This window comes from Typopeltis vanoorti, chromosome 17 (genome assembly GCF_054136105.1).
Source record: "Typopeltis vanoorti isolate ZY-2024b chromosome 17, IOZ_Tvanoo_1.0, whole genome shotgun sequence".
NCBI classification, from domain to species: domain Eukaryota; kingdom Metazoa; phylum Arthropoda; class Arachnida; order Uropygi; family Thelyphonidae; genus Typopeltis; species Typopeltis vanoorti.
In genome coordinates, this window is record NC_143565.1 from 112,223,790 (window position 1) to 112,241,724 (window position 17,935).

General features: G+C 34.3%; 1 long non-coding RNA gene across 1 annotated transcript; it reads right to left on the bottom strand.

The window, feature by feature from the left end:
• Positions 1 to 4,700: 4,700 nt before the first annotated feature.
• Positions 4,701 to 17,544, bottom strand: LOC150097790 (uncharacterized). The gene is made up of 4 exons (XR_016549651.1): positions 17,528 to 17,544; positions 8,734 to 8,894; positions 8,479 to 8,526; positions 4,701 to 4,779 (listed from the first exon to the last, which is right to left on the bottom strand). It is a non-coding gene; the product is annotated as an uncharacterized LOC150097790 (long non-coding RNA).
• Between the last annotated feature and the right edge of the window lie 391 nt (positions 17,545 to 17,935).

Genomic DNA, 17,935 nt, shown 5'->3' on the forward strand with positions numbered 1-17,935 from the left:
GTTCTTGTTAGGAAACGTAAGATCGGTTTTGCAGATTGAAGTTAGAAATTATCATTATTGAAGTTAAAACTATCGCTACATCACATTAGTTGTTGTTTTAAGTTGAATTTAATTCGGAGAGAGATGGAATATACACTAACGGATTCTTTACTAAGTCATGACGAGGAGAATCTATCATAGCTTCTCTGTAAATCGCGGCCAACCCCCATTTCGCTTAAATACAACTACATGACTGAGTCCAGGCACATCTCTTCGAACAGTCGCAACAAGATTACTCCCTAGTTAACCTGGAATTTAGCATTCAGATTGAGTTGAGTTCAGTATACTGTCTACTAGCAGTAGATCAGCAGAATAACCGTTTTAAAGTTGTACCCTTGAAAATAAGAAATGTTAACTCTCTCCACGATGTCTGATGTAACTAAAACTTTTTGCTTTCTGTAAGAATTGGTGAACAAAAAAAAAGTAATCTGCTAGTTCTCATTGGGTATAATTCTTACTAAACAATTCCCATTATATGTAGCACAATAATGCAATAATTTGTGATGATTTAAAAAAATACTCGCCAATCTAAGGATGTGAATATTAACACCATTAATAAATAAAATAGGAATCAGTTTACTTAATATTTATTCATATTGATTTTAAAAAGTTTTATGATAATAATTTTAAATCTCTAATATAATAAAGCATATTGTAAATATCATACATGTTTAAATATCGCGGAGTATTACACCATAATGTATCGCTGAGTGTTACAACTAAATGTATTATAACTTTAAAATTTTCAGTCACGAGTTTCCAATTTATAATATAATAAATAAATAAAGCTAAGTTTTATGTATATTATTTATATATTTAAATTTTAAATTTGAAAGAAAAATAAATCAAATATAGTAATACGAAGATCAGAATGATGGTCATATTTACATGAATTTCTTAATAACGCGCCAAAAAATGTCAGTTAAGAGAACGATGGGGAAAGTGAAATCCAAATGCACAAGTGGCGATATACCAAAAGGTAGATACTAAGCCATAAATAAATTTTGGAAGGCGATGGATTTAAAGATTTCAAAATTTAAAATTACGAGCTGAATATAAAAAAGTAGTCAAGTAAACCAGCCAATATTTGTTTTGGCGCCTGCCGAGTGGTTCGCTAGATATTATTTGGAAAACTATAACCATCTCAAATTTTATTGTGGAATATAGCGCAGTATAACCAGCTAGATATTAAGTTTATACTGCGTTTTCTTTCCTTTTAGAATGGCACTAAAAACATAGCTTAACTATTTGTAAGAAATTAGAATTAAAGTATGCATAAAAACATCTTACCCATACACGACACAGATGCGCTGGGTTTAGCAACACGAGTTTGAAATAAAGATGGAGAGAGAGAGAGAGAGAGAGAGATGCACCTGACAGGTAGCTTGCCAATGCACCAAAGAAAAGCTAATCCAGAATTCTAAGATTTAACGGCAAAATTTGTATGACGGTCGATGATTAAAATAGAGAACTGTTAGTGTGGAAGAATTACTTTGCCAACTGTTCAACAATTCACCGGTGAACAAATATTTTATCAAAAATAATAATCCTAAATTGCCTTCCTTAGATGTAACAATTTTACTATACAGGTATTTAAAAGCACACTAAAAATTCCAAAAAAAAAAAAAAAGAAGAAAGCTTGAATTTGAGACTGTACAACAACAAAAAAAAAGTTTAAAAAAAAAACGATCGATAATACGGCTTAACCCACACCTAACTTTCCATTTAATGGAGGAAGCCTAATAATCCCAAACAGGTAATCCACACAATTCCGAAAATTACACAAGGAGCCCTTACTCCTTGTCATTAAACTATCTATAATAGATTGAGTTTAAATCGATCACTCAGATACCACCTTTTACTGATCAAGAGAATGAGTTTTCTTGTAAAACAAAACTACTGTCAAAATGTATCAATTGCATTATAAGGTCTGCTATAAACAGATATTAAAAAAAATCTTCTTTTGATCTTAAATTTTATAGATTTCTAGAAGATACCTTCCTTTTACTCAATCAATAGATAAAGGATGCAAAATCTCCCTAGCTATTAATTCATAGCCTCCTAAATAATCAAAGCATATCAAACCTAAAGCATAATTACAGTGCAAGAGTAATAGTTAATGAAGAGCTTTGAAGAGGTAAACGAGTTGAGAGGGTTCCTGTTTTTTTCGCTGTAAACAAATGCAGCATGACGTTGGCTAAAAGGCAACAAGAATAAAGTTGAAATCCTAGAAAACAAAATAGAACTAAACAATAACCCACATTTCTTATGTTTGTCAAGACATAATTAGGTCTGTTTACAGACACTGGACATTGTCACACAATAACTTCGACTGAACATGCCTTCGATTATTGGGGATGCTGGTGCTATGTTAACAGAAACATTGCAGCAACATAGATTTAAGGCTTATTTGGAAAATTATAAAATAATTCAATTCTTAAATGATCGCTTGTCAGAGGAGAAACTTTTTCCCATAAAGATTAAGCAATTACTAAACTTACCTGAGTCTTTGAATGCTACATTCCAGCTCAGATCCAGCTATATATATATATATACACCCCCCCCCTCATGAACAAACAAAAAAAACTTAACAGCACCTCTACTTTCTCTTTGACATCCGCATTGCAGTAATAAGGAAAAAGAGAAGAAATAAAGTAAGAAAAAAAAGAAAAGAAAAGGTAGATTCTTGCTTCATCTTTCTGGAAATCAGAGGATATATTTAAAAAAGACCTTGGGTTACCATTATTCTCTGTGCACGGTTATGATCTTAACCTTTAACATCACTATTGACAACTTATGTTTTTAACTCTTAAATAAATCATTTCCATCTGCTGTCAAAGCTAACGAGTGCTACTTAATGAAGCGGCAGATGATCCTTCGAACGACGTGCTTGTATTACAAATATATATGTTACCACAATGGTATGAAATTCAATAAGTATTCTGTAGAATAGCTGGCATTTTTAAAAGAACAAAAGTTGTTTTATACATTGACTAGGCATTCTATAGAATAACCATAAGTATTTCATTAAAGCAGTTAATGAATACTTTTTTAATTATACAGTTGAACTAGATAGATTACGTAAAACGTATTTCGTAAGCGAAATTTACTCTAGGGGGTATGCGATAACGATACTTGGTGTGTCAAGCTCTGAAAGTCGGTTTAGTTTCTCTCTGCATTTTTACTGTCGTCTATGCTACGGTTGTTGAGCTGGTTGATTATTTGATAGTGTCTGGAAGTAGATGAGTAATAAAATAACGAAAGAAAAGGTGAGGAATGATAGAAAATTTGCAAAATATCAGAGTACCTTTGTTCTTTTAATGGTGGAATTTTCGGAATACTGAAAATATATTGATAACATGGAAACATGAAAATACCACAAATAAATAGAATAAGGCATTGCTATTCATCCAGGTTACGAAAAATAGGATATTAAAAGACTTTGTGTATATGATGCTGACTCATATACCTACATTTGATAATAATTAACTAAAACATCCTTATAAGGACTGACTTAAAGGGGCGAAGCAAGAATGCTTTTCATCTTCCCCGTTATCTGTAGAGGACAGCGTAAGGATAGGGTGTTATTGAGCTATTAAAGCTCTGATCATGGCAGGAGGGTAACAGCATTAGCCAAGCCTCAGTTAGAACTTCATTGGCTACAGCATTGCCATCCATTACCTTCCAAGGGTATTGGATTGAATGAATCAATCACCGCATCTCACGGTCGATTGATTCCTTCACTCCTCTTAGTTCTTAAAAGAACTGGGCGATGGACTGAGTCCTTGACTCTTTATCCCGTCATCTGAATGAAGAAAAGCTGTGTGGATGGGGTGTTATCGAGCTAAAAAGCTCTAGTCATGGCTGGGTAACGGCAATAGCCGAGCCTCAGTTAAAACTTCATGGGCTACAGCATTGCCATTTGTTACCCTGGAAGTCCTAAAAAGGGCTAAGATCTTCCTTCCTTGTCTTAACCGTCATGCTCTCCTCCTTCACTCCTCCTTATAGTCCTTATAAGGGCTCCTCGCGAGCTCAATTGGATTATAAACAACAATCACTTAGATATGAAAAGGTGTATTATTTTCAGATGCTGATACTCATTCGATAATATCAAAAATGCGGTATTTTTCAAGCTTTAGCTGCTTTTTATTATTTTCTATAAATTTATATAAAATGATATCATACGCATCCATTTCTTTTTATCTGTGTGAGATATAAAGATGAGATTTGTTCAAAATATAATATAGTCATACAGACACAAAGACTGTACGACCAGGTTATATTTCACGCTTTGATAACATGTGATTTACTAACGAACACCTTAGTGCGAATAACTTTAAATTAATGGAATCAAACAAAAGTTCACGTTCTGTGAATGAATTTATAATCCACAATACAGTGTAATTCACAATATAATACAACAGGATACATTAATATTAAAAAAATTTAACAAATTTTCGAAAATAACTGTAACTGTCAAAACAATAACATATTTTGAAATTTCTTAAGGTGTCGAAATTTCAGTAATATACATGAGAACAACGTTTTATTTTTCATCCGAGACTTTCTAAGTGTGGACTCATCGTTTTATGATGTAAAAGGAGCAATCCAAAGGCTTTTCTTTCTTAAGCCTTTTTTATTATTATTATTATTACAGAGTATTAATTCTGTGTCTCCTTTTCTTTTCTTTGCCAGCCTGTGACCACTTTTACTAAATCCCGAAGTACACGAAGATCCAATCTGAAATTTAGCAATAACCGCGAATGAGGAAATAAAATCAAAAGTACAGGGTGGCCATAAAATAACTTTCCCTCTTTGGAGGCATCTGTAGCTAAAACCAATAAATGGAATGAGACCAAATTTTATATTGAGACTTTTGAAGGCATGGGGAGATGATTTCCGCGAAAAAAAGATTCAGTACCAAAAGCCGCCGATAGGGAGAATTTTTGCGCTGGCGGAGTCGAAAACAAGCGGATAATTACATAAAAGTCAGATAAAATGGAATAATAACATTTTGACGGTGTAAGCGACAGCCGCGTCACTCATTCCAGCTGGATATGTGGCACGTTACAATGATAATAGGAATAATATTAATTAAACTAAAACAACTTGCGAGAGACAGAAATTAAAGTAGTGATTGAACTCCCAGGAAATAATGTTTTATTCATCAGAATCAGGGTCCCCTGGGCCACATACAGATTTTCAATGTGCTGACCAGAAACGTCTGTTACTGTCTTTTCTTGCACTGCTTTCCATCCTCTGCCAGGTCTAACTCCTAGCGATTCAGTTTCTTCAAACTTCTTAATCAAAGCTCTCAGTGCTACAGCCTGACATAGGACCTGTACGCAGGTTATGAAGCCTTCTAAATTCCTAAAGGGCCTCTACGGCATTGCACTGTTTAAGGTAAAACAACTTAACAGGTAAAGCACGCTGAGGCAAGGTAGGATGCATATTGAGCACAATTCGTCAGTCATTCGAATAACTGCCTGAACGTTCCCAATCCCTTTTTAAGTAGAATTGGTAGCGCTGCTGTCACGTACGCACAGTAAAATTTGTATAATCCTTTTACCTTCGTTTACTGCAAATATCTGACTGCTTTCGGCTCCTCCAGCCCCAAAATTTCCCCTATCGGCGACTTTTGGTACTAAATCTTTTTTTCGCGGAAATCATCTCCTCCATGCCTTCAAAAGTCTCAATATAAAATTTGGTTTCATTCAGTTTAAGCTATAGATGTCTCCAAAGAGGGAAAGTTATTTTATGGCCACCCTGTATTATAATTAAAATCAAAATAACAATTTGACGATAAAACATTGTCATCAAACAATAAATAACAATTTATATTATTACAGTTTCCAATAGTAATTATCTACTTTAAAAAAATGAATTCATTTTTAAGATTCATTTATAAATTAATGTATTTTATCTTTCTCGGTAGACGTTTGAGGGGTTCCCAAAGTACCAGACGTGGCATGTGAGTTGCTGCTCAGAGGTACGTGATCGGTTGATAGAAAATATAACATGCCTGATTGGGCGAGTGGTCAGCGAGCTCGCTCTCCAAACAAACAGGTTGCGGGTTCGAACCCGCCTTGGGAATGGATGTTTGGGATTGTCTTTAGGGTAGAAGATGAACATCATCGCCTACTAACAAGAGGAGTGTTTCGTGTCCACATCTCAAATTTCTGTTATAATAGTACGTTCAATTCTCAATATCTGTACGTAGAAATCTCTTGAAGTAAGCGCCACCTTTGAAACAATAACTAGTTATCTCATAATGTTCCCTATCAACTTAACACAATATAAAAGTTCACATTCCACAAAAACAAAATCACTTTCGTTAATTCTTAACTCACTACATGGCCGCGAACGCGACAACTATGAATTGCAGGCTCTCAGTAGTTGCTTTAAATTTAAGTGGATTACTACAGTGGCGTTTTTGTCACATTATTATAGAAACGTAAACCATACCTTTCCTCCTGATCATCTTTGACGATGGCCTGTGTAAACCCGCGTGGACTTCCAGAGCTGAAGACTTCAACAGGTGACATTGCAGTCAAATAAAGCGAGAACTTTTCGCACGATATACACGTTTTGTAATTAAAAAAAAAGTTTATTACAAAACGAATTAATCAAAATATTTTCATTTTGAATGCATTCCAAAAGTCTTCAGCTTCGGCAACTCTTGAGAGTTTACACAGGGTTGTCAAAGTTGATCACGTGGCAACCTATGGTTTACGTTTCTAAAATAACGTGACAGAATTGCACGAAAAAAATGTCATCGGATTTATCAACAGCATTTAATGAAGCCGTAAAAATGGCAAATATATTAAATCAAGAGCGATGAACTCAAGATTACTTTCAATATTACGTGACGAAATGGGAAGCGAGCATCATCAACTTCTCCTTAATACCGAAGTAAGATGGCTGTCTCGGAGAAATGTATTAAAACGCCTATTTGAACTGCGTTCTGAAGTTCATGTATTTCTCCCGAACAGAAATAAAGAGTCAAGTGATCGCTTCTCAGATAAAATATGGCTTTCCGAGCTAGAGTAATTGGCAGACATGATTAACTGCCTCAAATACGTCAACAAAATTTACAGGGCATCCACACTACAATATTTTTTTTCATGACAAAATATACAGTTTGGCAATAAAAAATAATCTTTATCATCAATGAAATAGAAAAGATCCAAAATTAATCTTCATTTCCACTACTGGTTGTTTTTTAAGTGAACATGAGATTGCATTGAATACGGAGCTGGAAGGGAATGTTAAAAAGAAGCATTACAAAAGCCTAATATCGGATTTCAAAAAGTATTTTCCTGAAAACTTGTCAGCAGAATCATAGATCAGGGAACCATTTGCTCTTAATGTCACGCTGTTAGCAGAGTCATTGACTCTGCAAGTAAAAAGAGCTGATTGAACTCTCCTGTGATGGCAGTCTCACCCAAGAACTTACGAAAATGGTTTTGGCAGCTGAATATCCGCTCGCTCATCGCTGATAAGGCGGTAAAAATTTTGTTACTATTCAATACAACATACTTGTGCGAGTCGGGATTTTCATCGATGATGTATATAAAAAAATAAATTCAGGATTAAAATAACATTGATCGGGACTTATTATTATTTGACACCTCGAGGGAGTCCAAAGACTCATCGAGGGAGGGCACCTGCTCTACAACTCTCTCTCCACCAATTCACAAACTGACCGCAACTACGCCAACGCCATCTACCGCCGACCATTACCACTAACATTTCCACAGATAATCACAAACATCCATGCCCACGGCAGGATTCGAACCCGCAGCCTTTTGGCGGGGGAGTGGATACGCTAACTGCTCGGCCAGCCAGGCTGGTCAATTCGATTGAGTCAAATACAGAACAGTTAGTTAGGTTAGGCAAGCACACTCCTCGCATTAAAGACTTTCATATTGTTTTGAATTATTATCAGATTAGTTATATTATTTTTCCTTTTAATAAATAAGCATTTTTCTTTTGTTTGTTCGTTTTGCTTTTATATTCCCATCTGCACCCCGAGAGCCTGATTCAATGGTTAAAAAATTGACACCTTCAAGGTGTCAAATTTGCAATGAGATAACAACGTGCCAGCGCAAGCTTACAATACTTTTTAAAAACAAACAAGAAGACTACATAGAATTTTTTATTGTCACACTAAAGATTCTTCGGAAAACAAACATTAAAATTAGTTAAATTTTTTAATAATTTAAGGAAAATAATAATTATTATTAATTTTACAAATACAAAGAAAAGAATTGTATTTACTTTGTATTTATTTTGTGCATCTTATTGGCCTCACTAACTTACAATAACACATGATCTCGTTTTGTGTGCAGGTAGCCATTTTTTGCATAGAACGTGTTTCAGGAGAGTATTATCCTTTCAATTTTTTTAATCGCAAATTTTATTAAGTGGAATACTTACTTTGATTTTCCAGAATCGTTTCTGTGCAGGTTGAAGTCGAATATTCCTCTAAAAAAAGAATGAAATTCAATTTATAATTCAACCCTATAAGCCAATACATTTGTTAGGTTAATTTTAAATGTCACAGTAATTAAAAATATGCAACTCAATGTTGGTTTTTAAATATGCAATACTGACGAGAGAAAATATTACCCAAACATTTTTATATAAATTAAAAAATTAAACACTAACTTCATATTCAATCCAGCTACTTACGGTATAACGACATCAACATTATAAGGTGTTGGATCATCACTTCTGCGAATCCTTTCTGCTCTTTCAGCATATTCAGATGACGCCGGTTTGGCTAGAACTTCCAAGAGCAAAAGCATCGTACAAGCGACTAAAGTGAGAGACGTCTTCATCGTTAGCTTGCACTTAAAATAAAAAAGATACAAAAATAAATTATTTATATAAAGATTATACACGTGAGTGTGCGATATTTATATAAACGGGTGGGTATATGGAAAACAGTTAAGTGGAAAATAAATATATTGATATTTTAAGAAGGAAGGAAGGAAGTTAGGAAGGCTATTCCAGAGGCTGGAGGAAGATAGAACGAAAGAGAAAGGGACAAGTAGCTTTGGTAAGTTTGGTATTTGATGTTGGACAAGTAAAATGGAGTTGGCAACTACTGTCCGTGTTATAATAGGATTAGTGGAGAGTGGAAAAATTAAGGATGCCAATGAGGGATGATGGATCGATACTCAATGGAGCAAAGTAGCGCCAATGAAACATGTACCTGTAGACCATGCATAAGGCTGAAACGGGCCGTGTATAAAACAATGGTTGGGAGTTAATGAAAGAAGAACTAATGTTTTGCCGAATGTATGCCTCTGCACAGTACCAAGAAATTTTAGGTAGGCCCTAGATGCATCGCTCCAAACATCACAACAATATTCCAGAGTTGACTGCATTTGAAATTTGTACAGAATCAGTATCTTTTGGCGTAAAACGTAGCAATTTCAGCTGAACAAATGAGCTCTTATAGAGGTTTACCACACTTTCAATGCGACATCTTTGTGTCAGAGAAGAGAGCAGTCAAGTTCGTTGGTAAATTCAACATAATGAACATGATCAACGAGTTCACCAAACAAAAGGTACGCAATCTCGGAGGTTTAAAATGCAAAAGAGCTAGGTATTTAAACCATCTGACTTTTTTAAAAAGATGTAGAGACAATAGCGTGATCCCAAAATTTCTTCGTTTGAAACAATCTTATAAAACTAGACAAGCCAACTTCATTTACCAACGAACTTCGTATGCTCTTCTTAGAGAAAGAATTCGCCATACGAGATTCATGCTTAGCAAAATAGACTCACAGTGCTATAATTTATTCACAGATATCTCTAATAATCTTGACGCTGAGACATGGCAACTATTAGACAATATGATTAGCAACAGTTTTACCAAAACATTTAATCACAGCAAAAAGACGCAAATTGATAAATTCAATATACTGTATGATAATCATAGCAACTGCAAACCGTCTCTATCAGATAACCAAGTGATAATTAACCTATCTAAACACGTTTTAAGTAAACCTGAGATCTCTATCCTCAAAAAAGGATTCAAATTTGCTTTAAAACCCACTGTCATTCCTAAAATAGAGTTCATCTGCAACTTAGAAAAAGCCTTCTCGTTACTCTCAGTTCCAATAGCTAATGACTTACGATTAAAAAGCAGCATAATGCTTTCAGCTCAGTCAAGATCTCCTAACACCAACTCTAACCAAATGGAAAGAAGAACGCTTTTCAAATTAAGGAATAATAAAGATATCATCATACTCAAAGCCGACAAAGGTAATAATACAGTTATATTAAATACTAAAGATTATGAAGAAAAAATTAAAAATCTATTATCTGACAGGTCTGTATATGAAGTCCTCAGTAGAGATCCTACCACAAAAAACCATAATGACATCAATGAATTATTACGTGGAATGAATAACTGGCCTATAGAAATTATAAAAAAACTAAAATCAATGCACCCACTAACTCCTAGATTGTATGGCCTTCCAAAAATTCATAAAGTAGGTATACCATTACGTCCAATAGTTGATGGAATCTATTCTCCCACTTACCAATGTCCAAGTATCTTGCGAAGATTTTACAACAACACATTCACGTCTCGGATACTTATATTAAAAACTCACAACATTTTATAGATAAAATAAAAAACATCCCTATTTTTGAAGAGGATATACTAGCAAGCCTGGACATTACATCTCTGTTTACTAACATTCCAGTGGTTGAAGTCATCAACATCTTAGACAACTTGTTCCCAAAAAACATCACTACTTTGTTCAATCACTGTTTAACTTTAACTTCTAACTATTTTATTTGGCAAAAAACGATCTACAAACAACTCACTGGATTAGCTATGGGTAGTCCCCTATCACCTCCTTATGCTGACTTATTCATGGAAGATCTAGAGAAAAAAATCTTAACCCAGATCATTCCAAAACCGAAAATTTGGTACAGATATGTAGATGATATCTTTATCATTTGGGATCATACGAAAGAAGAACTAATGAATTACCTCAACCAAATCAATAGTTTCCACAATACCATCAAATTCACATTAGAAATGGAAAAAGATAAAAAACTGCCATTCCTTGACATTTTAATAAAGAAACAATCCAATAATAGTATCAACCTATCTGTATACAGAAAACCTACAAATACTGGACGTTACCTCCATTTCAACTCAGCTCATCACATAGCTCAGAAAATTAGCATTATCCATAGTCTCAAGAAAAGAGCTATGCAGTATACGACAGACAAGGATGACCTACTAACGGAATTAACCACAATATCCAGAGAACTTTCTTTAAATGGTTACCCAAAAAGACTCTATAACAAGATTCTCTTTACTGATATACCACATCGACAACGTGATGACGTCCAATACATCAGTACAATTACGATTCCTTTTGTCAGCAACCTTTCCAAAAAATTAGCTAACCTTTTAAAACCACATAAGATCAGAGTGGCATTCAAACCAATCAACACTATTCGGAAATTTTTAAGATCACCGAAAGATCCTCACCCATTCTACAAGTACTTTGGAGTATATAATATACCTTGCTCATGTGGTAGTAGTTACGTAGGTCAGACCTCTAGAAGCTTTGAAACGAGAAAGAAAGAACACATAGGATATGTCAGAAATAACAGACAAGACATTTCAGGCCTTTCATGCCACTTTGCCTCTACTAACCATCACATTAAGTGGGATAAGAGCCTTATGCCATACATAGAAGATAACTACCATTCAAGAACCTTTAAAGAAGCAGCTACAGTCGCCCGTAAAACTGAAAACCTAAACAAGAATCAAGGTCTAATTTTACCAGAAATTTGGAAAACTTTTATCAGATCATTAAACATCAAAGAAATGAACATTTCATAACAATTACGTCATGAACCATAACGAATAAATCACGTTAACGAGACACGCACATTGTCACGCACAATACCAATTTTTTGTATGAATTAGAACCATCAATTATAACCTAGTCTGTAACCTTCATTATAGCTTACTAGTTTGTATTCCCTGAGGATGCCAATAGAAAAAGATTGGCGAAACATGTAGGAGGATAAAATAAAGCTACTTGACAAAGATTATAAAAAAAGTGTAATAGAACTTAGAGTATATCAGTGTCCTGTGAGCTGTGATGAAGGTTGAGAAAGAAGACATTTATTGACTTTTTCGAAGAGTTGCAGGTTGAAGTGTCATGAGGAAGGCTGTTCCAGATGACAGAGTTAGATGGAATAAAATACAAGGAGGAGAAGTATGTATATTCAGTGTGTTTGCGATTGAAATGAAAATAAATGTGGCGCAGATGTTGCTTTTGTTTTAGCAGGCCTAACAGATAAAGGAAGGAATGATGGTGGCCAGTTCAGTGGAGCAGTATCCCTAGGAATATATAAGACATAAAACTGAAATAGTGCACCTGCGAGATAGAAGTTGAAGTGAGTTAGAGAGGGAAGGGGTCATTTATCCTTAGAATCGTTCTCCTCTGTACAGTGACGAGAATTTTAGCTTGATTTTAGGTGAAACACACACTAAACACAAGGACAGTATTCTATTGGCACGTATTTGGGATTTGTTTGAATTAGTAGCTGGATGAATAGTAGTCTAGAGCGAAAATGAATACCTAGTTTTTAGAGACTGCGGAAGAAACCGATGGGATGTGTTTATGCCAGAAAAGGTAGGAGATAAATATCAGCCCAAGGAGAGAGAGATCTCATCCATTCTAGTGATATTATCGAGGGTATGGGTAGGTGAGTTGAGATCCAATTGCTAGGGAACAGGAAAGACTGAGTTTCTGGCAATGAAGATGACTCGCGCTACTGAAGGGTGATATGGAGATCAGTGTTTAATGGACTAGTTGCAGATGATCTTGAAGCTTGTGAATGTCTAAGCACTGCATGGTTTGTCGAATGAGTACGAGGAACAGATTATACTATCGTTAGCAAAGCTGTGGGTGGATTAGCAGTGACTGAGAGCAGGTCATTTATGTACAATAGTAGGTCTTAGGCACTTTCATCTGTCGACGAAGCTCGAAGAGAGAGAGAGAGAGAGAGTCATCCAGAATACAATTACAAAAGAGAAAGCTTGCTATTCATTTGCAGAGGTTGGCTGGCAGATCGAGGAAGAGGCATTTTACTGAGTAGGCCTCAACGTCAGAAACTATCACATGTTCTAGAAATGTCACCGTTATATGTTTCTCCAAACATTTCCATGGCATGTGTTCAATGATCTAGGCTAAGAGGACAACCTTGGATCTAGATTGAAAATCTAGTGATACTGATGATTGTTGATTAAATGATAAGCCTACAGGTAGTGGAGAAGTTGACTGTTGATTAATTTCTCCATATTTTAGTGAGGATTTGGGTGATGGCAATAGGAATAGCAGTTTGATGGGAAAGATTAACTTCTTTTTTTCTTTTGGAATATATGTTCTTTTTCTGAAAAACCAAAGGAGACTTAAAGCGGCCAGTTTCTAATAAAGTAAGATGCGATTTACCTTAGTTGTCTACACACGATTTGGATAAGAAGAGTGATGACAAGAGGTCAGCTTTATCTTTAGGAGTTGTAACAGTGCTATCTGGAAGGGAGATGGAGATGGAAACACAGGGAAGAAGTTACTTCTAATAGCTTTTGCTAGGGACCAAAAGGTATTTCGGACAAGAGGCGAGTTTTCTGCTATTAGCTCTTACAAAAATTTGGAATTATCGATAGCTATTTTTCATTTATGGAAAGTCATATGATGACACATTCTTGACTCTGAATTACGTGTTATTTCCAATTTTAACATAAAAATTGCTGATTTTTTATTTCAAAAGGAAAGCTGTCACCGATTTTACTTTATTACCTTTGACGATACGGGACACACAGTAAGTGCGGAGGATGGATCACTGTACAAAACTGTTTAGGACTATTCTATCGTCTTTCTGGCAAAAGACCACAGAGGCATGCGGTGCACTGTTTCTTATATGGCAAAAAGCGATTTGTCTTGGTCATTTTATGTAAGAATTGCGAAGAGATTGTTACAATAGTACAGTAACATTCAAAAAATTGGATGTTGGGGATGAATGCTAGAACATCAACTCATAATAATCATTTGTTGACCCTTAATTCTAAACTAATTTACTATCCAGCAGCAAAGGCGATGCACATTTGATCAAATAACACAAATCGTATAACTCATAACTATTATTTGTGAATTTGTGGGAATCATATTGCTTCCAGTCTTTTTTTTATTATTATTTCGCATCCAAAATATTTTCAAATACAATGAATATTGCTTAGTTTGTTCAAACGAAAACCCACGTTTGTTTAAAAGTTAAAGTGTAAGTTGAACATTTTAAAAACTTCAGTCTCTCTATAACACACGTTTGCAGCTTTCTCCGTAAGGCAATAAAGACTTGTGTCAGAATAAACATCTATAGTTATGGAGTAATCTATAAGTGAGCTATGATCTGTCCTAATTAGATCTATGAATAAACAAGTTGAAATAGCTAGGAGTGAGTCAACCATTGAACTGTCATAGATTTTTCCTGTTAGGGTATGTGAAAACAGGATGTAAACAAGTACAGACTGTAACGGTTAACTGCGTAGTGCTGATCTCCATAAAAAGTAAAAATCGTGAACTATTTCTTGTGTTTCTGTTACGGATTGGTCTAGTTAATTATCGCGTAACATATGTTCGCATAAAACGCTTTTTAGCATACCCAAGCGGAGTAGGTTTGCATTTTCTAAAATATTTTGTAAAGGTGAATTATTTTTGTCATAAATCTATTTTCCTGATGCTAAAGTGTAGAGCCAGCAGGCTTTAATTTAGCATAAATGATATATTAAAATGGAGGATATTATGGATCCACTCGTATTTTATAACCAAATATGGAAGGAAACTGAAAAACGTTCCAAATTTACTAGAGCGCTTATGAGAAAGTAACGTTTAGAATCAAAGTTGACTTGGTTTGGACTTAAGACGCAGGTTTACAACATTTTTGACTGAGAACGTTTTGATTTCATTATTATTTAATGTTCTTTATTACGGTGAAATTGGATGTTTCTTTAAAAATTTATTACATGTCATTGATTTCACCTTCAGATAACACATCATGCAGATTACTTGTTGTGATGGGTTACAAAGCGTATTTACGCTTTTGTGCTTTTCTTTCTTCAAGAAGCGAAAAAGATATAAGAAATTTCAGTATTTATGCTATAAATTTATTAATATTAACACGCATACTGAAGCTATTCATACTGCCAACGGGTGGGTTTTCAACGCCATTGATCCCAATTACCATGACAACAAAAAGTAATACAGCTACGTTTTATCGCCATGGCGATATCGGATGGCAACATATATAGCCCCATCATCAGATGAATATGGAGGGGCTAATGTACGAAAATTTTCGTGAAGAAATATTTGGTTGCCTTAATTAAAAATGCAAATATCACATTCAAGATTTTACTGACGTTCGTACTTAAAATTGATATGTTTATATTATTGGTATGGAAAATGTTAGAAGCGACATCCTCATATGGCCTTTTCGCAACTCCAAAGCATTCTGTTTGTGATTATTGAAGTTTCGCATAATAGTTTCATTGTCAATCAATGTCAGTATTTTCCCTTTGATCAAGTCATCACTGCTTCGAAAAGCGAAAGTCACAATTTTTTATGCGACTCCTACCTAGAAAAGTTCATTTTATTCATTTCACATTTTTATTTTATTAACTATTTTATTTTATTTTGCTTTATCTTATTATTTTATTTTAATTGATTATTTTATTATTTATTTTATTATTTATTTTATATATTTATTTATATATTTATTTATTTATTGTAAACGCAGCGTACATTCATACCGTGGATGGGATAATTATTTTTTTTACATTTTTTTCTTAACTGGTTTCTTTTTTCTTTTTTTGAATCTTTATTTATTTTTGAAGTGGTCCAGAACCCCTGCTTTAAGAAACCAAACAAGAAACTTTCTCAAACCACTTCAAGCCTCTAGTAAGTGGAGCGGTTGTCTCACACCGGGAGATGAAAATCATCTCCTACCTAAGGATGGTCACGAAGATATCCATGACCACGGCGGGATTCGAATCCACAGCCAGTTAGCCAATTCCTGAGAATTTATTTGACGGCAATCAATTTCATCAAAAATCAATAAACCAATTACCAGACAAAAGAAAACTCAATTGCAATCCCTTTTTTTATTTCTTAAAATTTAAATAACTTGATCTTTTGCTCATAAAAATAAGAAATTATTGCTGTTAAACTGAATGAGATGTCGAAAACTAAACCAATAGTTTGCATGCTTTAAGTCACTGAATTCATTTAAAATCAATCTCTCTGAAACAAGTAGCGTACAAATTCAATTATGCTTTTTAATGTAAAAGACCAAAAGAAAAGAAAAGAAAAAATTTGCTTGCATAAAACTTGATGACTTAATTGAGACATCTTTAGCCTTAATAAATGAAGTTTCGTTAAATTTAGACTCATTAACAAGTTTTGGATTCTTTACAGAAAAGTGGGATCTGTAGGATTGTTACCATAACATTCGTTAGAAAAAATTAACAAAGTGTGCCGTTGTAGTGGCTTATGAAAACATAGAAACATCAATGAAATCATTAGGAAGTAGCAACACGATTTTAAGGCAATCAAACAAATAAGTACTGCGATACTATTACAAGGAATCCGATTCCATTAACCCTAATTCAAAACAACAGCAACAGCATTATAGTATACTCTGCTAAAATAATAAAGGCTTGTCTCAATAAAAAAAAAAAAAAATGTGCACCCCCGAACTATATCGAGACCTGAAAAGAGAAACAGGGTCTATATAATACAAACTAAGACCACCACGGGCTTTATTCACTACAAATAAATTGATGTCAAATGAAATGTCCATTTGTAAACTTAAGTGAACAATCATGGTGTCGCTCTTGTGTCCTCCAACCCTTATTTTGAAGTCATAATGAAATACTAAATTTTTGCTTCATTATTCTGATTAGAATTTTATATATAAACCCATAATTTTATGTGAAACACAAAATTCTGTCATATTATGATTACAAAGATCTTTATCTTTTAAAGAAAATACAAGTTTGATTAATTATTGCTAAAAAAAAATTAATTAGAAAAAAGTGGTGATTTTTAGCTTCTTAAAAATTACATCGAACCACTTCTTGATTATATTTACCAAACAATACATCAGAATATTTTTAACACTAATGATTTTTTAACTTCTTTAAAAATAATATCAAAGCACTTCTTGATTATAAGTTTACCAAAAATATTCGGATGTATTTTAAAATATTATTTAAACATACAGATTTCTGTTTAATTATACTTACAAAAAGTAGATAGATGAATATATAGATAAATATCATTGAGTATTACAAAAGTCATAGATTCGTAGAGCCATCTGTTGGCACAACACTAAAACTACTGCACGCGAAAAAGTTGGGGGGGGGACAGTAATATGAACTTACCAGTGAAACTATTTTAGTAAAACTTGTATGCTGACTCCTGTTGAAAACCACACTGACTATCCACCACCCTACACCCATGCAATAGACTCTCACCTGTAATTCCATGTTACCCATAATTCCACATTCGAACTAACAGCTGATACCCTCCACGTACACCCCGACGTCACTAATTCCTTAATCCAACCCCTGCTTACCCCCAAATCCCAATAACCCTATTTGGTTGAAAGTGATCCCACAGCTAAGGCAAGTCAACCATTCATAATTACAGTTGGTTAATAGCCAATCAGATTTGATGCACTGTTTGTGAAACAGTCTCTCATATCCTTAACTTCCTGCCACAATTATCTTCATGTTCATAGTTTACTTGTGACTCATCTAAGAACACATGAGTTACCTTCCCCTTCCTGA